Below are 26,496 nucleotides of genomic sequence, written 5' to 3'. Positions count from 1 at the left end.
CTAATAAAATGATTTATATTCCTTTGGGTATATACCCACTAATGGGATTGCTGGGTCAAATGGTATTTCTGCCTGTAGATCTCTGCAGAATTGCCACACTGTGTTCCACAATCATTGAACCAATTTACACTCCCAACATCAGTGTAAAAGCATTCCTTTTTCTCTGCAACTTTGCCAACATCTGTTGTTTCTGGACTGTTTAGTAATTGCCATTCTGACTGGCATGAGATGGTATCTCACTGTGGTTCTGATTTTCATTTCTCTAATTATCAGTGATGTTGAGCTTTTTTTATGTTTGTTGGCTACATAAATGTCTTCCTTTGAGAAGTGTCTGTTCATGTCCTTTGCCCACTTTTTAATGGGGTTGTTTGTTTTTTCTGGTAAATTTGTTTAAATTCCTTGTAGACTCTGGATATTAGACCTTTGTCAGAAGGGTCCATTGCAAACATTTTCTCTCATTCTGTAGGTTGGTTTTTCAGTCTGATAATAGTTTCTTTTGCTGAGCAGAAGCTCTTCAGTTTAATTAAATCCCATTTGTCATTTTGCTTCTGTTGCAATTGCTTTTAGTGTTTTTGTTATGAAATCTTTCCCCATGCCTATGTCCTTACTGGTATTGCCTGGATTTTCTTCTCATGGTTTTTACAGTTTGGAGTTTTACATTTAAATCCTTATCCATCTTGGGTTAATTTTTGTATAAGGTGTAAAAAAGGGGTTCAGTTTCAATTTCCTGCATATGGCTAGCTAGTTCTCCCAGTACCATTTATTAGAGGAAATTCTTTCCCTATGGCTTTTTTTGGTCAGGTCTGTGGAAGTTCAGATGGTTGTAGGCATGTGGTCTCATTTCTGAGTTCTCTATTCTGTTCCATTAATCTGTGTGTCTGTTTTTGTATCAGTACCATGCTGTTTTAGTTACTGTAGCCTTGTAGTGTAGTTTGAAGTCCAGTAGTATGATGTCTACAGCTTTGTTCTTTTTGCTTAGCATTGTCTTGGCTATTAGAGGTCTTGTATGGTTCTGTATTAATTTTAAAATTCAACATCCCTTCGTGTCAAAAACTATCAATAAACTAGATATTGAAGGAACATTCCTTAAATAGTAAGAGCCATATATAACAAACCCACAGCCAATATCATATGGAATGGACAAAAGCTGAAAGCATTCCCCTTTAAACTGGCACAGGACAAGGATGCCCTCTCACCACTCCTACTCAATATAGTATTGGAAGTTTTGGCCTGAAGAATAAAGCAAGAGAAACAAATAACTGTATTCAAATAGGGAGAGAGGAAGTCAAATTATCTTTGTTTGCAGGTAACGAGATCCTATGCCTAGAAAAGCCCATCATCTCAGCCCAATAGTTTCTTAAGCTGATAAACAACTTTGGCAGTCTCTGGATACAAAATCAATGTGCAAAAGTTGCTGGCATTCCTATACACCAACAACAGGCAAGCAGAGAGTCAAATCATGAATGAAATCCCATTCACAATTGCTATAAAAATAATAAGATACCTAGGAATACAGCTAACAAAGGAAGTAAAGGATCTTTTCAAGGAGAACTACAAACCACTCCTCATGGAAACTAGAAAGGACACAAACAAATGGAGAAACAGCCAGGCACAGTGGCTCACGCCTGTAATCCCAGCACTTTGTGAGGCCGAGGCTGGTGGATCACGAGGTCAAGAGATCGAGACCATCCTGGTCAACATGGTAAAACCCCGTCTCTACTAAAAATACAAAAAAAATTAGCTGGGCATGGTGGCGCGTGCCTGTAATTCCAGCTACTCAGGAGGGTGAAGCAGGAGAATTGCCTGAACCCAGGAGGCGGAGGTTGCAGTGAGCTGAGATCATGCCATCGCACTCCAGCCTAGGTAACAAGAGTGAAACTCCGTCTCAAAAAAAATAAAAATAAATAAAAAACAAATGGAGAAACATTCCATGCTCATGGAAAGAAGCAATATCATGAAAATGACCATAGTGCCCAAAATTATTTATACGTTCAATGCTATTCCCATTAAACTACCATTGGCAAATCTTTTTAAGAAGAATTTATAGTATAAATTAATATTTTAAAGATTGCAATTTTCTTTGAGATAGGTCAAGAAAAAAATGCTGTCACAGAGATAAGTTAATTAAACTACCTATTGAGAAAGTATGTTATCATTAATACTTTCTTAAAATTTCTTTATATTAAGGATTTAAAATGTTAAATTATGTACAATTGCATTTGTATCATCACTAATTTATAATTTCTTCATCAAATATGTGTTGAGTAAATGCTGTGTTTCAGACATTATGCTGCAATTGGAGATACAATGGTAATGAAATGGATGGCTCATGGATCTTATAGTCTAACTGAGGTAGAAATATAAACACACATATACAATACATATGCACATACTAAATAATCACAATAATATATGAATATTTACTTTCAGATAATGTTACTAAATTGTGGTTAGTTCTCTGCTGGCAAGAAATACCCACTGAACTATAAATTTCAATGACTTCTTCCAAATTTAATCCTGTTTATGCCTAAGGATTTTTGTTGCTTTTTATCTCTTAAACTTTCAATCACACATTGAATCACTACTGATTTGCACACATGAAGTTATCAGGACTTCTAATTTTGTACAAAGTTTATATGTGCTAATATTTTCCATTAGTAAAGAAGACTGAAAGATTCTTCGGTTGCCTGGATTTTATGCCACCAAGGAAAAACAGTGATTAGTGTGTTTAAAGAGTTAGATCATTGGGTTAATCATGTTCTGCCATGCTATCCTTTAAATTAAAAAAAAAAAAAAGAATTAGTTAGAAAAACTTTTAGCAAGATAAAATTAATCACAGAATATAAAGGAAAGTAATTTCAGCAGGATTATTTATTCTCCCAATCAAAGTTGAAAAAACAACAAGCTAAAAAAGGTGTATATGTGACATCTACTTAATTTTTAAAATATGATTATTTCCATCTTTTGTTCTTTGATCTCCACATGAAAAAGACACATAAAGTGGCAATGGGGCCAAGGGTGCTAGATGTCTTGGCGTTCATTAACTATGGCAATTAGCACCATTTAGATTGATATGTTTCCAAGATGAAAGTATGAATTGGGTTAGACAAACAAAAAATGATGATCACATGTGTGAAAGTGGAACAACATTTACCAACAAGAAAGAAAGAAGCAGAGCTCACCTTAACAGACTTGGAATATTTGAGAAATTGATTATATAATAAGATTGTTTCAACATAACTATAATTCCTTGAAGAGTTATTAATGCTTTGGTAGCACTAACGTAAAATGAAAAGACACCAGGGCAGTCTGCTTTAATAGCTTGCTGGCTTGAACCCTAATACATAATGTTCTTGTAATAGTTTATGGGTGACTGCAGTAAATTGGTAGTAAATGTTTTCCATTTTCTGGCTCTTCATATCAGATCTGCTCTTAGAGAACATTTTGTTCTGAGAATATTATGAAGGCAGTTGATCCAGTTTAGAAGTTGCTTGACAATTTTTCTCCTCTCCAGATTATGTGATTTTTTGTCCTTTATAGCTGACATCAAATTATAGTTTGAAATTCAGCAATTTGTTCAGTTATACTTTACCTACACTGACTAAATATTTTGTAGGTGCCACCACAAGAAAAGAAAAATCTATTTTTTCCCCAATGTTTTTGTTATTCACATAGCAATTTAAATCTGCCTTTCATCTTGACAGAGGAAAAACATTAGAAGAATTAATTTTGAACCTAAATATTTTGTTGAAAAATCATTCATCATCATATTCAAGGGAAGTTTCTGAGGTAATAAGAAAATTACATCAAATGAATTATACCTGGTGAAATCATGGTATTTTAAACAAAATGAGGTTTATAATTTAGTGAACAAAATTATGGAATATGGGGCTCCCCGAGGAATTTAGTGTATGTCCTATGTTTTAGTGCTTCAAACAGAAAATATTATGTATATATAATAAAAAAGGAAGTTGCAGACTTCATGCATACTGAAATGGTCTCAATGTTAACATTAGATTCATGAGAAATTAAAGGATATCTGGGTACTTTATTCACTCTTTTAGTCTTCCCTGTACCTAGGAACATTTGTTTCATATAAAAATTATACTACAAAATTAACGGACTAAGGGTGGAAAGAGAATTTGAAAGAATGTGAAATAAAGTGTGGATATACACCAGATGCAGGTGAAAGATATCTGAGGAACATTTATGACAATAAAGTGCAGTCTATTCCTAAGGTACAGACATCCAACACCAAAATAAGAGGCTATGTGGTTACATAAAACTGCAAAGAAAATTTTGGTTGGACAGAAAACACTGAAGAGGTAGTAAAAGGAAAGACTGAGCAAACTAGGGTAAAAATGCAGAGAAGAGTTAGAACTAATTAGAGAAGAAATAAAATGCTTCCACAAAAATAGGAACAACAAAAATTCAGGAGATCAATGCAGAATGGTCCAGCTAACAGAAAAAGATTTTGGAATTGTGTGTGCAAGAAGCAGTCAGCATGATTGGAAATGAAGTATTTACTCCTTCCTCTAAGAGTGGAAGGACAAGACATTCCTGGGCAGCACAACTCTGCATAGGATTAGTTGCATTTCCTCAAAAGTATTTTCAAGCAAAAAGCTGAAACCTGAATGTCCTGAGCCACCAGAAGTACCCAGGCTCTTATGTAATACAGGCTTTAGTGTTTTATTGCTTATTCAAAAAAGACAAATTATATTTGATATCGTTATATGTGTGAGCATGGTTAAGCTACACCTATAAATTACTGAAAACAATACCAATAGCAGCCAACCAACAGTCAGTTTAGCCTCAGTATTTTCACAACAGTTCAAAATGTTTTGTTAAATCCCATCAAAGTAGCTTCAGTGACAAAGGTTTCAGAACTCTGCAAATGATAATTAATTCAGAGGCATATAATGGGAAACACTAGAGTCAGGTCTAGACAGGTTTAGATAAATTAATGACCCAGCTAGTTATGGCAGCTACAGTTTTTACTTTGAGTAAAGGAATCTTAAAAGCAGTTCAAGGAGGAAACATTTTGTTTCTTTTCCTTTTTAAAACATTTAATTGTCTTTTTTGAGGATGATAAAAGATAAAATCTAGAGACTTTATTTTACTGTACTCATTATATTCTCTCCCCTGCCTCATATGTAAATCTAGTTTGCTTCTTCATGTTTATTCATCTCTACTTTAAATAAACATATTGTACATATACTCTCTCTATACACCCATAAATATAATACTTATTCTCTTCCATTTATGCTTACATTGTAAGGCTTTTAAACATTTATTGAAATATTTTTGTTGGATTGACTTTACATTGAATAGCTTTATTATAAATGAAAAACTTCCCTTCTATTAAATGGAACTTTCTTTTAATACCAGTATGAAGCAGAACATTATTGCTATGGTATAACTTTGTAAGATCAAATGTCCTACTGGTTAGATCTGTTAGTTAATTTCAATTTTTATAGGCTGTAGATGGAGTAAAAGGCAGGATGAAGCCATAGACTGTAGCTTTTTGATCCTTTAGTTACTTCTTTAATTTTTACTTTACATTAATGAACAAGTTTCATCTTGTCTAAATTTAGGTACCACTTGAGTCTTTCCTCATATTTTTGGAATACCATTTTTAATTTAGAATGTTTTCTAAGTAAAAGTCTTAGTTGTTCTTTTCCTAGATAATAGCTTGCATGAAAACAAACTTTAGGTTTGAATTTTGGGTTTAGTCATCTTCATTTTTCACTGAAATCAGGCCTAAACATATGAAGTTTAGCAGCAAAAATAAAAGCAAGCTTACTTTCTGAAAATGCATTGTCTTTCTGTAACAAGCTTACTGTAAAGATGGGGGTAGTATGTATATTTCCATAAATACATATATATATGGTATCTATGTGTACACATTACACACAGAGTTAAGAATCTTTGTAAAAATACACTACACATATGCAACATTAGAAATATTGTTAAATATTTATGTGTAATGAAGCTGTTCTTTTCAATGATGTCTTACATTGTAAAAGTTTTATTTAAAAATTTTTATATAATGAATGCAAACTTGAGTCACTGTTCAAACATGAATCTTTTCTCAAATGAACATATTTGCATGTGTTATGCTATATAAACCGAGTTCTGTTAAAAGGATCCTTTTTCTTCTGCTACCAAGAAATTCTACTTTTACAATTCAAACAATCTCTGTTCTACACTCAAAATAAGTCATCATTACTTAAAATATGTGTAGTCTAACAATGGAAATGTTTGTGTATTTGTCAAACTAAATATTATGTTAAAATATTTTATACATTTCAACTGAGAAGGCTCTTCTTAGTTAAAAAAAAAAAAAAAAAAACTTGACTGGAGACATTTTTAAAGTGGCTAGACTTCCAGGTAGGATAAATATTTAATTTACTCTGTAGCATAATAGTGTTAGGAATCACTGCATTTTGAAAAATTATTCTGAATAATAGCAATGTTTCGGCCTTTAAGACACTTTATTCAAAATTTTGAAGAAAAGTTGAGAAATTTGTTCAAAAGATTTGAATCTAATAATAGTTAAGACCATCTCCATTTTTAAAGCCCTAAGTTTTGAAAACTTAGGATTTGTAAAAACAGATAAATTAAGGAATTATGGTTTACCACATGGAAAAAGTATCATTTATAAAAATATTTTAAAAATAAAATTTCTTTATAAAATTTACCCGTATTTAATATATATAAAAAGACTCAACCTGAGATTCCTTTTTTTTTTTTTTGTGAGATGGAGTCTCACTCTGTTGCCAGGCTGGAGTGCAGTGGCATGATCTTGGCTTACTGTAATCTCCTCCTCCCAGGTTCAAGCAATTCCTCTGTCTCAGCCTCCCGAGTAGCTGGGACTACAGGTGCCAACCACCATGCCTGGCTAATTTTTTGTATTTTAGTAGAGATGAGGTTTCACCAGACTCAACTTGATATTCTAAAACATATTTTTAAACAGATGGAACCATCTATCATATAATGAAACTTTATGCAGCCAAAATGAGTATCATTTTTTGCAAAGTAGTTGCCTTGGCAGGTATTTTCTTTATTTAAACAGTGCAGCTATTGCTGTAAATATCACCCTGTGTTCCAACAATGTTGACCTTCAGCACCAACAACATATCCTTTTGAATATTTTCATTGACAAGTGCTCTTTAATTTTCTTTGCTTTTTAGAAATAGTCCAGAGTAATTTAGAGCCATTTTTACTCAGTAGAGCCACATTTATTGCCATAGCAAAACCTGTATGGTATAGATATAGAAATTCATTATCTTCATTTCCTCACCTCCAACTCTACAATTTGTTGTCCTTTGCCTCCTCTAATCCATTTACACTAATCTTTCTAAGGCTGAGACTACCTGTTTTCAGTCATCAGGATGGGCAATCATTTTTAAAATATTATGGAAATGATAAAGCCATTTACCTTGGGTGGTTTTGTGCAGTTTCTAAAGGCAGTTTCAAAAGACATAAATAACTTATAATTCTTTGATAGTGGTTGAATCACTGGAATAAAGATACTACCTCTACTATGACAAAGCATATTTGGATTTTTAGCTTTTGGATATCTGATCTATATTTTCCATTTAGCATTTATTGAGCGCTTATATTATGCAAAACTCTGCAAGATACTGAGGCAAAATATGAAGATGAAGAAACAATGATACCATCCCTGGCTAATGAACAAAATAGTGAGGGAAGGAGATAATTCCTCTACTGTGAGATGGAAATAAGTGTTCTCTTGGAGTTAGAAAGCGCTACATAAATACAGGAGAGGGACATTTTAACTGGAGCATGACAGTTAAATTGTGCCTAGAAGGATACAGATTGAAACCTTAACAGGTAGAAATGGAAGAACTAGGAGGAGGAAGTAAGTTGTTCAATGTAGGATAGGGTTTCTCTTTAAAAAAAAAAAATGGATAGTTTACTTTCTATTCATAGCTTACACAGTAAAACTGTGCTTGCTTCAACTTTCCCAGCACTGCAGGATATGCCCAGATTCAATTCTATTGAATCCCATAAACTCTCTCTTTTGTTTGTTTTTAGTTCCATCTTTCTATACCTGTCCCTATGTGTTCTTTCTCGGCTCTCATGTCTGTGTCTTTCTTAGTTCTGCATCACCTTCTTTTCTTCTACATCTGTTTCTCACCTTTTGCTATCTCTGCTATCCCCTTTCATAGCCATCTTTCCATCCTGATTGTCTGTCATAAGGAATTGAAAGATATTGTACTTCTCTTGGACAAATCCAAACATGAGTAAACTCTTACACTATGTAGTTTTCAAAAACTCCTTACTCTTTGTGCTTCTTTCTTTCCTTTTTTAAATTGTTCTTTCCTCTCATTTAATTTCTTTGTAATATGTCCAAATTTCATATTCTCTCTCCCCCACTTTTCTCCCTTTTCTTTCTCTCCTTTATGATTCTTATATTACACTACTGGTGTACTCACTCAGAAGGAAAAAATGATGCTAAAATAAGGAAAATGTACTTTACAATCAGAATATTATTAGCCAGTACTTCCAAGTATAACCAGTTCAATCTTAAAAGTTCAACTAGAATTTTAATGATTCCAATTTATATCTTTTTCTCTTTTTGAGTCAAATATTAAAGTACTAGTGCTTTGAAATTAAATGTATTTTACTGTATAATTTTTTAAACTGCTCATTTATATTTGATATCTGTATCTTATTTCATAACTATTTTACATAATCTAATTTATAGCATATGGAAAGTTTTGTAGCTTATCTCTTCTTGAAAGACTAAATGAGAGGGCTACTGTTGGCAGAGACCAATGCTGGTCAAGGCAAAAAAAAAAACAAAACTGATAGTGTTTGCTTTAGACCCTTGCTTTTTCTTCCTTGTAATAACCCTGAACTCCTAAATTCAATTTTTTCCTTTATTTATCCAATAAATATTTACTGAATCCTAACTATTTTCCAGGAACTATGGTAAGTGCTATTGATAGAGATGAATTAGGCCTTCTTTGATGTGGAAGAGCTTATAACCTAGGTGGAGAGGGAGAAACATAACTGCCATATGAATTGATAAGGCCCATAATGGGACTAAGAACAGGCTGCTATCATCTTTATACATCTAGTACTCAGGGAACTCTACTTTATTCCTTGGATTTTCCCCATACTTGCATTCTACCTTTTTATCCTCCTCATTAAAACATGCCTGCTATTGAATCCCATTTTCCCTTAAGGCACCTCTTTGGATAGGTGCTTTTGGAAAACAACCTCACAAATTAACTCACACTGGATATTACAAGAGTAAAGCATATACCTCACATCCCTCTTGCATTTTAACAAGTAACTCCATTTGAAAAGAACTGGTTTCTAGTGATGAGAATTTCAAGAACTGTAGAGTAAGCCATTAGAAAAGTAGATGCAAATCAAAACCACATTGAGATACCATTTCACGCCAGTTAGAATGGCGATCATTAAAAAATCTGGAGACAACAGTTGCTGGAGAGGATGTGGAGAAAAAGGAACACTTTTACACTGTTGGTGGGAGTGTAAATTAGTTCAACCATTGTGGAAGACAGTGTGGCGATTCCTCAAGGCCTTAGAAATAGAAATTCCATTTGACCCAGCAATCCATCATTCTCAGCAAACTGACACAAGAACAGAAAATGAAATACCGCATATTCTCACTCATAGGTGGATGATGAAAAATGAGAACACACGGACACAGGGAGGGGAGTACTAAACACTGGGGTCTAGTGGGGGTAAAAGGGGAGGGCCAGCGGGGGGAGGGGAGCTGGGGAGAGATAGCCTGGGGAGAAATGCCAAATGTGGGTGAAGGGGAGAAAGGAAGCAAAACACACTGCCATGTGTGTACCTATGCAATTGTCTTGCATGTTCTGCACATGTACCCCAAAACCTAAAATGCAATAAAAAATTTAAAATAAAAAGAAAAGAAAAGTAAGACCATCCTCATACACTTCAAACACAACAGAGAGAAATTAACTAGACCACATAAAACGTCCCTTTAGATGCCTTAACACTATTATTATTATTTAAACAACACAGCATGCTACATACTTGTTCACTAAGAAAATACAATTGAAGTTAATTACTGTTAGTAGTAGTTACTGCTAGTAACTACTGTTATTAAAATAGAAATTATATATCAATTTAAAATTATAAATATTTGCCTTATTCTTTTTTTTAACTTTTAAGTTCAGGGATACAAGTACCGGTTTGTTACATAGGTAAATGTGTGTCATGTGGATTTGCTGTACAGATTATTTCATCGACCAGGTATTAAGCCAAATATCTATTAGTTATTTTTCCTGATCCTCTCCCTCCTTCCACTTTCCATCCTCTGATGGGCCCCAGTGTGTGTTGTTCCCCTCCATGCGTCCCTGTGTTCTCATCGTTTAGCTCCCACTTGTAAGTCAGAACATGTGGTATTTGGTTTTTTGTTCCTCTGTTAGTTTGCCAAGAATAATTGCTTACAGCCCTATCCATCCATGTCCCTGAAAGGGATATGATCACATTCTTTTTATACCTGCATAGTATTCCATGGTGTATATGTACCACATTTTCTTTAACCAGTCTATCATTGATGGACATTTAGGTTGATTCCATGTCTTTGCTATTGTGAATAGTGCTGCAATGAACATACACACGCATGTGTCTTTATAATACAATGACATATTCCTTTGGGTATATTCTTTGATATTATTATGAAGATTCACTTCAGACACATGAAACAGCAGAGATGGTTTTATAGTAGGAAAAGGATGATTCCAATAATAAATGTAATAAAACATGATAATTTACATATATCAAGAAAAATGATTCATGGGATCACAAAATAAAAATTATACAAATTGAGGAAAGTCTTATTTAATATAATGTCTTTAGAAAAAAGTTAGTATTTGTGGGCCTGGGAATCCTCCCCTGTAAAATGAAGGATTTAAATAAGAATAAACTCCACTTTCTTGCTTCCAGGCTTAATACACCTGTGAATCATTTACATAAGTATTTCTCAATTTTCCTATTACATGAAATTTTAGTTGCTATATCACAACTATACAGCCTGCATAAATAAAAGGAGTTTCTCTTGTATTTCTAAATATACTAAAATACCAAATATATAAAAAATACTAAGTATACTAAAATACAGTACTAAAATAATGCCTAACACAAAGTAACTGCTTTAACATAATTTAGCTGGTTGATTGGATGGATCAAAGATTGGATGAATAGGAAAACACACTGATGCCAATGTGAAGTCAGGTATATGTCTACATATCTAAAAACATTAATGTGAAATACTGAAGACCCAAGAATGTGTATTTTTACAGGTTTATAAATAACCAATGCTCAATTTGGGGGTCAAAACAAGAAATGGAGACTATTGAAGTAAGTTAGGTAAGGTCCGTTTTGACTAGGATTATTTCTAGCAATTTCCTCTCATCTACTTTCTGCAAATTCATGCATGTTCACTTCACTGTGCTTACTGACAATCTGTACCAAATTACTCCTGGCAGTTAGAAATCATTTCATCTACAACATATAAATACCTCATTTCCTTCAACTGTACAAATGCAGGACCCTATCTCACCAAAGTTTTCTAGAATTTAATTGTTCTTCACCTAACATCTTTAAAATTCAATTTATTGGTCAATAAGACCTACCTTATAGAGTTATTATGATAATCAGATGAACTCAATGCATGTCATAGTTTCCCTTATCTACCAACCCACTATCATCAGCCTTCTACTTGAGACTAACCCCTTTACCTAAGTACTAGATTTTGTGATCTCTTAAGGTCTCTGGGACTTTTCCATATCAATTATCATTTTTCTCTCCTTGCCTTCAATGTCTTCTCTGCTGGCTCTTTATTTTTCAAAACATGTAAATCACTTGTATTCTAATATTACCTTGACTCTGTGACTCTTTTTACCAACAACTCTCCTTCCTTTCCTCACCTGTGTATATTGATTAAATAAACAAAAAACAATTCAAAGTAATTTTATATCAAAAGTATTGCAGGAGGAAAACAGAATAAAAAGCAACAGTAACAATATATAAAAAAAATAATCTGTTGTCAACCACAGGCATTTCTTCCCAGGTGTAATATAGTTACATGCAATAAACTCATCATTAAAAGTTTTGAATCTCAGTATATTTGCTTAATATTACATTTCACATAGCATTATCTTTTCTAAGAACAGTATTAAAATAGTATTTTAATGACTGCATAATATCCTATCATAAGAATGAAATGTAATTCATTTACTTTCCTACATTCCTATATTTAGACATTTAGGTATTGGTCCAAAACTTTTGCTACTATAAATGGTTCTGATATACATGCTTGCAGATAAATCTTCGTATATCTATCGCAATACTTCTACAAAATTATCTCCAAGATTGGAAATTATTGGTTAAAGTAAAATAAATAATGTGAATAGCTTTTACCTTTCTGACACAAGCTTAAAGTCTTTGTTCTTTTATTAAGGGAAATTTATCCATTTAAATTTATACTGAAAATACTGTGTTATTGACAAGACAAGTACATGCTACTGAATCAGGTATTTATATGGATATTCTGTCTCTTTCTATTCAACACATTTTCCTTTGTCAACCTCTTTTCATGTGCTTATCAGCTACCAATATATTAATGGCTTCTAAACTTCTCTTCAGGTTTGAATTCTCCTTTGAGCTTGAAAATCCCATGTCCAAAGGCTTCTTGACTATATCCTATAGAGTGTCATGCATTCCTATGCATTAATAAAAGTAAAGTATTCTTACTCCATAATATATTCTGTAAATAATTACACAAAATAAAGAATAAGAAATGTACTACAAATATTCAGAAAGCATTAAAATATGTCAAAATATTATTACAAATATATACTAATATATAAAACTGAAAATCTTAATGAAAGGCATAACCTTCTAAGAAAATAGAAATTTTCAAAATTGACTCTATAAATGGAAAAGTTTAACAGACCAATAAATTAAATAATTAATTACAGAAAGTTTCCAGAAACAGGTGGTTCAAAGGTAAATTCTATTTAATTTCCTTTTTCAAAAATTGATATATAAAATTCTACATATTTTCCATGTATAACGTGATGTTTTAAAGTATATATACCTTATAGAACAACTAAATTTAGCTGATTAATATATGTATTACTTCATATAGTTATCTTTGTGTGTACACATCCACTCATTTTTCAAAAATACACATATTATTAACGTTAGTCATCATGTTATACAGTAGATCTCTTAAACTTATTCCATCTATCTAATTGAAATGTGATACTATTTGACCAATATCTCCTTAAATGCCAGTTTTGATAGATTTTGAATTTCATCAAGTTTTTAGGTATCAAAATAAACACATCGCATAGTAACAAAAAGAAATATTTCCAAATTCATTTTCTGAGGCTACCAAAGCCTAAAAATGTGACTTCACAGTACAGCACAGGAGGCTACTGAGCACTGTTATTTGACTCCACTGAATTAGGATTGGATGAAAGTGTAAAACATCACATTTTTAGAATTTAATGTAAAAAAACTCTAAAATACCTCCTTAACATTTTCAAGTTGATTAGATATTAAAATGGTAATATCTTGGCTACTTTTTAAAAAATAAAATACATTATTAAAAATATCTTCACCTGTTTTTCTTTTTACTTTTTAAAAAGGTACCTAAAAAGGTAGCCATATATGCAATTTACAAGAAAATTGTAAATTGCATATATGGCTAACATTGTATTCCTATTAGACAGTATTAATATAGCTCATTTTGCTTATAAGGATACCAAACTACTCAGCAATATGTTAAAAATAATTTGTGATGATCAAGGAAGTTTGAAATCATTTTCTATTAGACTATTAATATATGTATGATAAATGTATATAATAAATCAAGTATGATAACAATAATTTTGATAGTGCTGAAAATGCATGTAATAAAAATCAATAATTCTTAATTTTAAAGCTCTTAATAAACTATGACTAAACTCTTCCAATATAATGAAGACACTATACCTAATGGTGAAACGTTAGTGGTATTCTCACTGAAACCAAGAGAAAAACAAACTTTTGCTAGTGCTTATTATTATACTTTGGAAGTTCCAGCAATGCCATATAACAAAAAACATGAACTGTAAATATGAGAAAGAAGTAGAATAAAAAATTAAGTTGCTTGTTTACACACACATACAAACTCACACATCAAAATTGTTTCCACTATACCAAAAACAGCCATTTAAAAATACAATAGAAAGTACAGTCTATTATTATTAATGATAAAAAATTAAAACTACATAGAAACTAACATTACAAGAAACAAGTTGGACTTCCATGGAAAAAAATATTTCTCTAAGTAATGTTAAAAATATCTTGAATATATTAAGGCATCTTCCAGATGAGAAATCTCTGTGTCCATCATCCCCAAAACAGTTCACAAATTTAATGCAACCACTCTCAGAAGTCCAATAAAATCGAAGGTTGGGGGGGCAGTGGTAGAAAGGCTTTGATTCAATAATCCTAAAGTTCTTACAATAAATTGATTAAAAATAGCCATTAACACCCGCCTATGAGTGAGAACATGCGGTATTTCATTTTCTGTTCTTGTGTCAGTTTGCTGAGAATGATGGTCTCCAGTTTCATCCATGTCCCTACAAAGGACACGAACTCATCGTTTTTTATTGCTGCATAATATTCCATGGTGTATATGTGCCACATTTTCCCTGTCCAGTCTCTCATTGATGGGCATTTGGGTTATTTCCAGGTCTTTGCTATAGTAAATGGTGCTGCAATGAACCTTCCTGTGCATGTGTCCTTATAGTAGAACAATTATAGTCCTTTGGGACAATGAGAACACATGGACACAGGGTGGGGAGCACTATACACGGGGGTCTGTTGGGGGGAATGGGGGAGGGACAGCGGGGGTTGGGGAGTTGGGGAGAGAGAGCATGGGGAGAAATGCCAGATATAGTTGAAGGGGAGGAAGGCAGCAAATCACACTGCCACATGTGTACCTATGCAACTATCTTGCATGTTCTTCACATGTACCCCAAAACCTAAAATCTAATAAAAATTGCAAAAAAAATAGCCATTAACCTCTTAAAATGAAAAATACTAAAAAGAAACTTTCATTAGCAGGTTTAAACTGTATGTAAAAGCCACAATAAATAGCATAGACCTAGTAAACCATATCGAAACTGATAGAACTGAAGAGAAAAAATAGCCTGGAAATCAAATAGAAAGGCAAGAAACAAGCCCATTTGTAAATTAAGTATTTAGCATATGATAAATAATGCATTTTAAATCAGTGGGAAAAACATAGATTTTTTCAATTGATGGTGCTGAGACAACTGGTTAAATATTTAGAACAGAGTAAATTTAGAGCCTATCTCACACTGTATATCAAAATAAAATTCCAGATGGTTTGTAGAGTTATATGTAAACAATAAAACCATAAAAGAACTAGAAGCAAATATAGAAGAATTTTTAATCTTATCTTGGGTTGGAGAAGGTCTTCCTAAGCATAAAAGCAAAGGCAGAAGCCATAAAAAACATAATATGTGTTTTAAAAATGGAATATTAAAACATATAAAAATGAAAGGTCTGTATAGCAAAAACAAATGAAACTAAAAGGCAAACAATAAATTTAGAAAAAACTATTTGCAACATATGACAGAGTATCATATCGCAACTGAAAACAATGTCCTATAAAAAATAATAAAGGACAAGGGAAAAACAACTGCATATAATGTTAAATGGAGAAAGTGTTATAAAATAGCACATACATTATAATAGAAACTTCATAAAATACACTTACATTTGAGTATAATGGCTTCCCACATATGCCACATTTATAATTTTCATGCTTCTATACATGTAGTCCTTTGACTGAAGAGATCCTCCTTCCCTCCCTGTCTATCCATCTCTTATTCATCTTTCAGGGATCATTTCCAACATCCCTTCAGATGGCCTCCCTTTAGACCCATAGTACATTGTTGCACACCATCAAGTTAATGCTAATATTATCTGTTTACATGCATTACTCCACCCGTGATTACAGTTCCTCAAAAGAAAGGGTAATATTTTACTTCTTTCTGCATGCTCAGTTCCTAGTATTATATCAGTCAATTGGTACACATTCAAAAATATTAGTTTGAATTATTGCTGAAATCTCTTCTAATTAATATTATTCCAAAATGAAGCTACTGTCAATAGGGAGACAACACAAGAACCATGAAACTCTAAGAAGCCTGAAATGAAAAAAAAAAAGACATAACTTAATGAGAGTTCATTCTATCTTCCTTTCCAAGTTATATCAAAGCTTCCTTCAGGGTACATCTCAATGAGTCACTCTAGAGAATTCTAGATATATATATTGCTCTTTCTAAAAATCTAAGAACATGTACTATATAAAAACTGTGTTCCAAAATGTATCACTTAAAATTTACTGTTTTTAAATTATTTCTCATTTATGAGTCTTTTCTCTCATTAGATGTTGATCTCTGTTATGTAAAGAGGTCATGCCTTATCTAGGCAGATATCCTACAGTGTTTGGCTAAGTACCCTAATGCTTTAATAAAAATTCAATATGCACAAATTTTCTATACAGCTTTAAGTAACTTTCTGTTTTTATTTACATATATCCCTTCATAATTCTCTAAGAAAATCAGGATCTACTCCAATTTCCTCATTGCCCATCATCATTCAGAATAATAGAGATGTATAAATTATTAAGACAATATTTGCATTTGCTGAATAAATCTGATATTATCTAATCAAAAGCACAGCTTCAGCTGTGCTTCTCCTAGCTGTGCTAGTCCACACAGCTTTCCCAGTTTCATGAATTACTGCAGGTAATGTTAAACCACTTTTCTAGTAAGAGTACACAAACATATATTAGTGAGCTAATCCCTCTAATAAAATAAATAATAATTTCATTAACCATTATTCAACAGTACATTTTTTTGAATTGAATCATGAGAGGAGGAACTTATGATGCTGCTTATTAGTCAAAATATTTTCTATACATAGCTTAGTATATACAACGTGCCAAAATACAGAATTCTATTTACTGCTAATGTCAATTTACCACCACATTCCTTGATATAATTCAAAGTTTTCCAAGGAGCTATTTGACCTTCTATATTCTGAAAATAAAATCCTAAGATTTAAATTATTTAATGCCAAAAAGGAAAGTCATCTTTTTCTCCTTCTTATGTCTTTGTTTCACAAAACTATTATCAGACAGTCCATGCAAAACAACTAAAAACAAAAAATTATATGGTGTAGTTAATTGAAAAAGTGCTTTTGCTACACACAGAAATTGACACTAAGTGCTGTATTAGAAGGAAATCAGTGATTTTCAATTGACATTGCACAGGAAATAGTTTAGTGTCAATTGATATTAAATGGGTAAAATTGTACTGAATTAGTACAAAATGATTTGGTGGAAAAAAATGTGCTTCCATTAGGTGACTTGATATTAAGTGGGCCCAAATGTAATAAGTTTTAGAGGTCACTAGTCAACAAAAATTGGGGCATGCTATCCAACCCTGAGTACAACAGACAGCTTGCTCTTAATACCCTTATCAAAAGATAAGTTAGTGTCATATTATGATGACAAAATTGTCTTCCTTTGGGCTTTCAAGGGAAGTGGGAAAATTCAAATTGTTTAAATGAGCTAAATTAACCCGTGGTAAGAACCATGACTTCTTAGGTTTATCTGGTAGTCCTAATCCTTTAAAAATATATTTTTTCTAGAATTTTTGGCATGAAATGAAAGGCAATATAACAGCATGTATTTTATGTAATCCAATCCAGATTGAGCTTTTTCTATAAAATAGCTATGAGAGTAAGTACACAATAAATTATACTGTATTAGGGAGCGATATGATTATATATAATGAAGTAATCACTTTACTGATCTTTTAAGAAACATATGTTCTTAAACCTGAGTAAGGAGGAAGAGAAGTGTGTGGCTGCAAGAGACACAGGGAAGGAGAAGAGGCAGGAAAAGTTACATTACACAGTCACTGCAAGGAAAGCAAAGTGCATAAAATATTATATATATTTTCTGGGAACAGAAATGGAGATTGGTGAGGTACAGAAAACTGTAAAACTCATTTGTTACTTAGTAATACAAAAAACAATAACAATACAACAGATGTATTGGGAACACTCCACACAACAACAGAATACACAATCTTCTCAAGTGTACATAAGCCAGCTACCAGTGTCCAGGATAGACCACATGTTAGATCACAAATTAAATCTCCATAGATTTAAATAGATAAATATCATACAAAGTGTCCTTTCTGACCACAAAGGGATGAAGTTAGAAATCAGTAACAAAAAGAAAACAGTTATGCAACATACTCTTAAACAATCAAAGGATCAAAAAAGAAATCACAAGAGAAATTAGAAAATACCTAGAGATGAATGAAAAAGTGTTATCCCATATCAAAACTTATGAAACACAGCAAAAGGAGTGCTAAGGAAAATGTTTGTAATCATAAATGCTTACATTAAAAAACAAAAAAGATCTAAAATCAGCACCCTAACTTTACAACGTAAGGAGCTAGAAAACAAACAAACTAAACCCAAAGTTAGAAGAAGGAAATAAATAATACATATTGGAGCAGATAAATAAAATATAGAATAGAAACTTTAGATAAAACCAATAAAACCAAAAGTTGGTTCTTCAAAAATATTAACAAGATTGACAAACCTTTGGATACATATACTAAGAAAAAACATATATATGTAGGGGTATACATATATATTAAGAAAAAAAGAGAACACTCAAATTACAAATATCAGAAATAAGAGAGGAAACACTATTACTATTCGACAGAAATAAAAATGATTATAAGAGAATACTATGAGCAACTTCTAGGTCAACAAATTGGATAACCTAGTCAAAATGGAGAAATTCCTAGAAAAACAAAATCTACCATAATGAAACTACAAAGAAAAAGACAATCTATAAAACATTTATGAAAGAAATTAAAGAAGCTATAAATGGAAAGAATTATATTCATGAACTGGAAGCCTTAACACTGTCGAGATGTCAATTCTGTCCAAAGTAAGATATAATATATTCCCTATAAAAATCTCAATAATGTTTTTGCAGAAACAGAAAAACTCATTCCAAAATTCACGTGAAATATAAGAGGACCCCAAACACCCAAAACAAACCTAAAAATGAATAACAAAGCTCGAGGACTCAAACTTCCTGGTTTCAAAACTTACTACAAAGCTATGGTAATCAAAACAGCATGGTATTGGAGTAAAGACAAAGAAATAAAATAGAGTCCAGAAATAAACACTCACCCATGTGATTAAATGATTCTTTTTTTTTTTTTTTTTGAGACGGCGTTTCGCTCTTGTTACCCAGGCTGGAGTGCAATGGCATGATCTCGGCTCACCACAACCTCTGCTTCCTGGGTTCAGGCAATTCTCCTGCCTCAGCCTCCTGAGTAGCTGGGATTACAGGCACACACCACCATGCCCAGCTAATTTTTTGTATTTTTTGTAGAGATGGGGTTTCACCATGTTGACCACCATGGTCTCAATCTCTTGACCTCGTGATCCACCACCTCAGCCTCCCAAAGTGCTGGGATTATAGGCTTGAGCCATCGTGCCCAGCCCTAAATGATTCTTGTAAAGTTATTCAATGGAGAATAGACAGTCTTTTCAACAAATAGTGATTGGGCAAGGTGGGTATCCACATGCAAAAGAATAAACTTCAATCCTTACCTGATACCATATATAAGATTAAATCAAAATGGATTCATATAATCTAAATATAAGCTTTAAATATAAGTTCTAAAACTATAAATCTCTTAGAAGAAAACATGAGGCAAAAGCTTCATGGTATTAATTTGGCAATTTTGGATTTGGTAAAATTTGGATTTGGTAAAATTTGGATTTTACCATTTTGTCACAGGCAATGACAACAAAAAAGACAAACTAGATTTCACAAAAATTAAAAATTAAATTTGCATAAAAAGTCATCAGCAGAGTGAAAAGCAAACCACTGAATGAGGGAATATATTTGCAAGTCTTATATTGGATAAGGGGTTAATATCCAAAATATACAGAGAACCCCTAAAAACACGACAACAACAAAATAACCTGATTCAAAACTGTGCAAAGAACTTGAATAGACATATCTCAAAGAAATATATACAAATGGCTAGCAAGCACATGAAAAGAGGTTTGACATGACTAATCATTTGGGAAATGCAAATCAAAGCTACAGTGAAATGGAATGTCACACCAATTAGAATTGCTATTATAAAAAAAAACACAAAACAAGTTTTAGTGAAGATGTAGAGAAGTTAGAACCATTTTATACCTTTGATAAAAATGTGAACAATAGCATGATAGTTTCTCAAAATGTTAAAAATAGAACTACCATATGACAGAGCAATTCTATCGCTGTGTATATATTCAAAAAAATTAACAACAGCATCTTGAAGAGATATTTGTGCACTTATGGTCATAGCAGCCATATTCACAACACCCATATTGACAATTACTAAAATGTAGAAGCAATCCAAGTGTCTATTAAATGGATAAATTGATACACAAATTATGATATATATACACAATGGAATATTATTCAGTGTTAAAAAGTAAGAAAATTGTGACATATGCTTTTTCAACTTTTTTCATGTTGAAAAAGTTCAACATGAGTGAACTTTTAGGATACCATGCTAAATGAAATAAAGCCAAACACAAAAAGACAATTACTGTATGATCCAATTTATATGAGGTTCTTAGGAAAATCAAAATCATTGATACAGACTGTACAATGGTGGTTGCCACGTTGGTGATGGGGAGGAGAAAATGAGGAGTTATTCTTTAATGGATATAGGCTTTAACTTTGCAAGATGAAGATAATTCTGGAGATGGTTGGTGATAATGGTTTCACAATAATAAAAATGTCTTTAATGCCACCAAACTGTACAGTTAAAATTGAATAAGGTGGTGGATTTTATGTTATGTGTATTTTACTATAATAAAAAGTTGAAAAAAATGGGAGAAAAGCTTTGTGTGACTTTTTATGTGACTTGTCCCACTCCCAAAAATATATGTAGGGAACTCTCCCTGGTAATCACTGGGCTTGAAGAGATAGCCCTAACTTTTTTTTTTTTTTTTTCTAATTTGGCCCTGAGACTGAGAAAAAGAAATATCTGCAGGAACTCTAACCCATATAGAACTGATGATGAATGTTCACAAAGTAAACCAAGAGCATTCCCCCTAGCATTAGCAGAAAGCATTCTAAATAAAATTCAGTGTCATCACAAAGGAAGCGTACAATGAAACTGGAGTTACATTCAGGACAGTCTTTAAGATACAGAAGAATGATTTGCTGATTCAAATGAATGACAGAGAAATATTAAATAATAATATATTTATGATAATTAATATTATCATATTTATTGAGCTTTCCCTAACAATGAGGATAACCTTCAGCATTCTTCATTAAATATCATAATCATTTTGCTTAACCCTGATAAAGTCCACCTATTTCAGAAACAAAGATTGTGAGATTACGAAAACTGACCAAAGCAACAAGCACAGTAAAGTGTTAAATCCACATTAATTTAATCAAAATAAAGGAATTTGTGTGTGTGTGTGTTTGTGTGTGTGAGACAGTCTCACTCTGTCACACAAGCTGGAGCGCAGTGGTGCGATCTCGACTCACTGCAACCTCCATCTCCCAGGTTCAAGTGATTCTCCTGCCTCAGCCTCCTGAGCAACTGGGATTACAGGCATGTGCCACCATGTCCAACTAGTTTTTTTGTATTTTTAGTAGAGGCTGGGTTTCACTGCATTGGCCAGGCTAGTCTTGAACTCCTGACCTCAAATGACCCACCAGCCTCGGTCTCCCAAAGTAGTGGGATTACAGGTGTGAGCCACCATGTAATCCCACACAAAGTAAGGATTTTTTATCCACCCAAAGTAAAGGATTTTTTAAGTAGATAATTTGGACTTTCAAAACTGGGACATAGTTGGTCATTTAGAATAAAAATCCTTTTTCAAGAATATCTGAAGCTAAAATGTTCAAAAGCACAACTGGAGCTTTAAACAAGTTAGTAGTCTATAAATAGAAGTATAAATACATTGAAGAAATTAATCTGGTGGGAGGAAAGTGGTTTAATAGGTGAAGATGAGCACAAAAATCACAAAACATAATTGTACCTATATGTTGCTATTCCTTTAATTCTTGCCTTAAGTATTATTTTTTAATAAATAGATATGCTAGAAAACATTTATTCCTTGTGGTTTTAGCACAGAGAATTACATTTTAATTTCAAATACCACAAATGAAGTCTAAGACATCATTAAAAGATTAATTCCATTATCCTTACAATAGGAAACCTAGCTATTCAAACAATGAAGTTTCATCAGGTGATGCCACCTCCTACATTGTCACACGTTAAAAAGTTATAGTCACACGTATTTAAAGAAATAACAGCTTTTCCAGGTTAAACTTCCAATCTCAAGCCTATTCATGATGATACATGTCACAGGGTCAAAGACTTTCAGGGAAAATCTATGTTAGCTCTAAGGTGGGTTAACCAGTACACACTAGTTAATCCAAAATACATTTGTTATGAACAAGGCAAGTGCTACACACCCTTCATTTTGAAGATACTCACAAACCCAATTAACAATTTTCAGTAAGAAAGCCTGCCCCTTCGTATGTATAATAACATCACAGAACACTATACCAGCAAATACAAAACAAGATGACAACTGACTTGGCCATACAGGGTTTATAATCTAACTAGAAAGAATAAAAATCACAAATAAATAGCTTTAAATACAATTAGTACATTGATAAACATACCTCATACATTTATGCAGTAAATTACTAAATACTCAAAAAATAACCAATGAAAATAACATACAATATTTGTTGAATGGATTAAACTCAACCCAGTGAAGTTTCCTGAATATATTTTTCCTTGAATTTTTATTATAAAACCAAAGCTACATTTTCCCTAAATGAGTTTGTCCCTAAATATTAACAGTGCATCCAGAAATCATCAATTTTAAAAAATATGTTTTTGGGAAACTATTAACATTATTATATTCAAAGGAAATATTAAAATTATTAAAACTTTAATGATATTATAATTCTAAATGCTATACTACTATCAACATTTGCTTAACACATCTGCAGTACGAAAGTGGTAATGTCTAAAGATTTAACATCTTAAAATAATATTTTCACCACCTTTTAGCCATCGTATTATATCTGAGTTATGCAATTTTTTACACTTATATCATTATTTTTTGCACCCGCTCCCTTTACTGGAGATCACTGCCTTCTCTGACATCATAACTAGATAATATCTCAATGACCTGTTACTTTATCCTTGGATAAGAAGAGATAGCATCTCCAGTAAGGTCAAATACGAGTCAACCATGTGATATGGGCACTGAAAAAATCCAATTAAATCTTAAACTGACCTGGCAGAATAACAGTATCCAGAATGAGGGAGATGATCTTCCCACTGTCATCAGCAATAGTCAGATGTCATGATCAGTACTGTCATACAGATGACCCAGAAGCGTAATAATATTCTAAGAAGGGGAAAAAGGAAGGGTGAAAGACTAGAGTCATCACATACTTGGAATGGCAGAAAGAATCAAGGGTATTACATGTCGACTATGCGATTAAGAAAACGAGCAGGATAGAAAACGTTTCATATGTTTGAAAACTTCAAATGAAATTATTCTGTATGTTCCCAAGGGATATACTATTAATAAAATAATGGGTTGAAATTACTAGATACAGGTTTCAACTCAAAGTAAATAAAAATTTCTTAACATCAGAATTGCTCACAGATGATGTGTTGCTTGAAATATTAAGAGACTGGAGGTGTTTATGCAAAAAATGAGGAGTTGGCCCAGATTACCTTTAAAAGCAGTTTTATAATATGGCTCTATAATTATTGTCAAAGCTCGGAATTAAAATATTTAATAAGGCTGAGTGGATATTTTTTGATGTGGCATGGAATCTGCAGTTATCAACCTACAATTGTCTGATTTTTATTAGCAAAGTATTAAAAAGTTGTTCATTTTCCCAATTTAAGAGGCAGTTTATGCACTAGATATTGCTTTTCAAAAGTTATTTTTTGAATAGAGGTAACCAAAGGTTGGGACTTGTGGGGGTGGGGAGAATAAGGATATGTAGGTCAAAGGGTATAAAATTTCAGTTAGACAAGAGAAACAAATTATGGCAATCTATTTTACAGCATGATAACATATAGTTAGTAATAAATAATGCACTACACACCTGAAAATTGCTGAGAGTAGATTTTAAATGTTATCACCACACACACACACACACACACACACACACACACACACACAAATGATAAGTATATGAGATGATAGATATGTTAATTAGCTTGATTTATTATTTCGCAATGGGTATACATATGTTAAAACATCACTTTGCTCACCATAAATATACACAATTTCATTTGTCAATTAAAAATAATAATAAAGTTATATATATAATTTTTTATTTCAAGTGATAGCAACTTTATAAAATGCTGAATGGCTCACTGATGGATGGAATCACTTTCATTCATTCAACAAACATTTATTCAGAGCCTGGTATGTGCCAAAGACTGCAAAGTGGCATACAAAAAGAGACAGTAAGACAAAGCCTATCCTTATAATATGTCAGGGTAAGCAGACACCCAAAAATAATCATTTTCAAAGTTTAAGATCATATTCTAGAAGCCTGTGCTCTGGGAGCACACTGGAATGGCATTTAACTTTCCCAGGAGAATCAAGGAAGACTTCACTGAGGAGGTGATATTTCAGCTGGGCTTTAAAAGATTAACAGGATTTCACCAGACAGTAAGGGAACAGAATAATATTTCAGGCAGAAGAAGCATTATGTACTCACAGACATGGAAGTACATGGTGTGGTTAGTGAAAAAGGTAAAACCTTCAGTAAAGCTGAAATGTGAGGTATAAAGTATGGAAAGAGTGAAAATAAGACTGACAAAATAGATCATGACTAAATATTTAGGGTCAATATATGCCATGGTAAAGTGTTTGGGTTTAACCTTAGGCAAAAAGAGATGTTTTCAAGTAGAAAAGTGACATAGGCAGATTTGCATTTTGGACAATACATGTGCATCATGTGTGAAAAACTCATTTCTATAAATAGTAGTTTTTCCTTATAACGTTTCAAGGTGGGTGGAGTCCTCAAGTTACTGGCACCCTAAGAGTATGGGCACTAGATGGCGGTATAGAGTGCCCAATTCTTCATAATACCAGTTACTATTTCTGAGTCTGTACTATTGACTTAAATAATTCTTTTATTTAAAAATCCCATTAAATGAATATGCACTATTTAGACTGCTTGGCATAAAGTAATAGACTACTGCAAGGGGAACATGCATTTTTTTAAAAGAGGTAAAACCCATGTTGGTGCATGATGGGGAAAAGGCAGTTGAGAATTACAAAAATATTTGGATAAACTTAAAAGTATAACCTTGAGTTCAGTGGAATCCTAAATTTCTCTTGCAGAAGATGCCTTGTTTTTAAATAATAATAATACATATATGTGTAAAACATACAAAATTCATAGTCATTTATATTCATCTGTCCTCTTCTTCAATTACCACCATTACCATATGCACAAATGTCACAATTCACATTTCACAAGGAATGAAACTGAGGCTCATGTAAATTATTTTCCCAGTTAATATGATACAGTTAATAAATAATAGTACTGTGGGAAGTAGAAAAATTCCTTTTTAAAGTTTTCTTTCTTGTTAAAGAATGAATCGTAAGTGTGCTAATAACTCTTTCTTAAGCCCTATCCTATGTAGCTGTTAGACATGCCATACTCACAGGAACATAGTACATTCTATATCTTTGTACTTTAACCAAGATATCTGTGCTGGATATGCTCACAGGCATGTCCCAGCGCTCCATTGCTTTTACCTGTTTAGAAAAGCTTTAAGTTTTTAGCCAATCGGGTTTTAGTTTAGATTGTGAGATCTGGCTCAGTTGATCAGACACAGCAGTAAGGACAATCCCAAGTGCGTAAAGGATAAATTTGTGTGTTTTCCTTTGTGCACTGCACTCTCATGACACAATGTAGGGTACCCTTCCTACAGTCCAGGAAGTAAAAATTGTGTTACTGAAAGATCCTTTGTCTCAGTGCTAATTTTTCTTTGTGGCATCGAGCATCTATTTCCATCAGTACCAAAATCAAAACTCTAGTTTTTAGATTACAAATCCAGTCTTTGATTCACTTTGTCATGTTTCACAACTAAAAAGCAATTGAGAATTAGGACAAGATTAATACAAGAAAATGATAGAACCAAATCATTCTAATGCCATTCTGTGATAAACGGAGAGGAAGGGAAGGAAAATACTATACATTAGATTGTATAGTCATTAAGCCCATGGTTTTGACAATTATTTTGGAAT

The 26,496-nt window shown here is 32.6% G+C and overlaps 1 protein-coding gene across 46 annotated transcripts in view; it reads right to left on the bottom strand.

Moving 5' to 3' along the window:
- ZBTB20 (zinc finger and BTB domain containing 20) overlaps nt 1–26,496 on the bottom strand; it is an 829,160-nt gene that overhangs the window by 687,804 nt on the left and 114,860 nt on the right. For 31 of the 46 annotated variants that reach the window (XM_078352092.1, XM_078352083.1, XM_078352089.1 and 28 more), the window contains one exon: nt 23,503–23,616. The exons of the other annotated variants lie outside the window; for them this stretch is intronic. The gene's annotated coding sequence lies outside the window, so the exon portion shown is untranslated. The remainder of the gene's footprint in view (nt 1–23,502; nt 23,617–26,496) is intronic. 46 annotated transcript variants of the gene reach the window in all.

The sequence above is a fragment of the Callithrix jacchus genome, chromosome 15, assembly GCF_049354715.1.
Source record: "Callithrix jacchus isolate 240 chromosome 15, calJac240_pri, whole genome shotgun sequence".
Lineage (NCBI taxonomy): Eukaryota > Metazoa > Chordata > Mammalia > Primates > Cebidae > Callithrix > Callithrix jacchus.
This window is presented reverse-complemented; position numbering and strand designations above follow the sequence as displayed.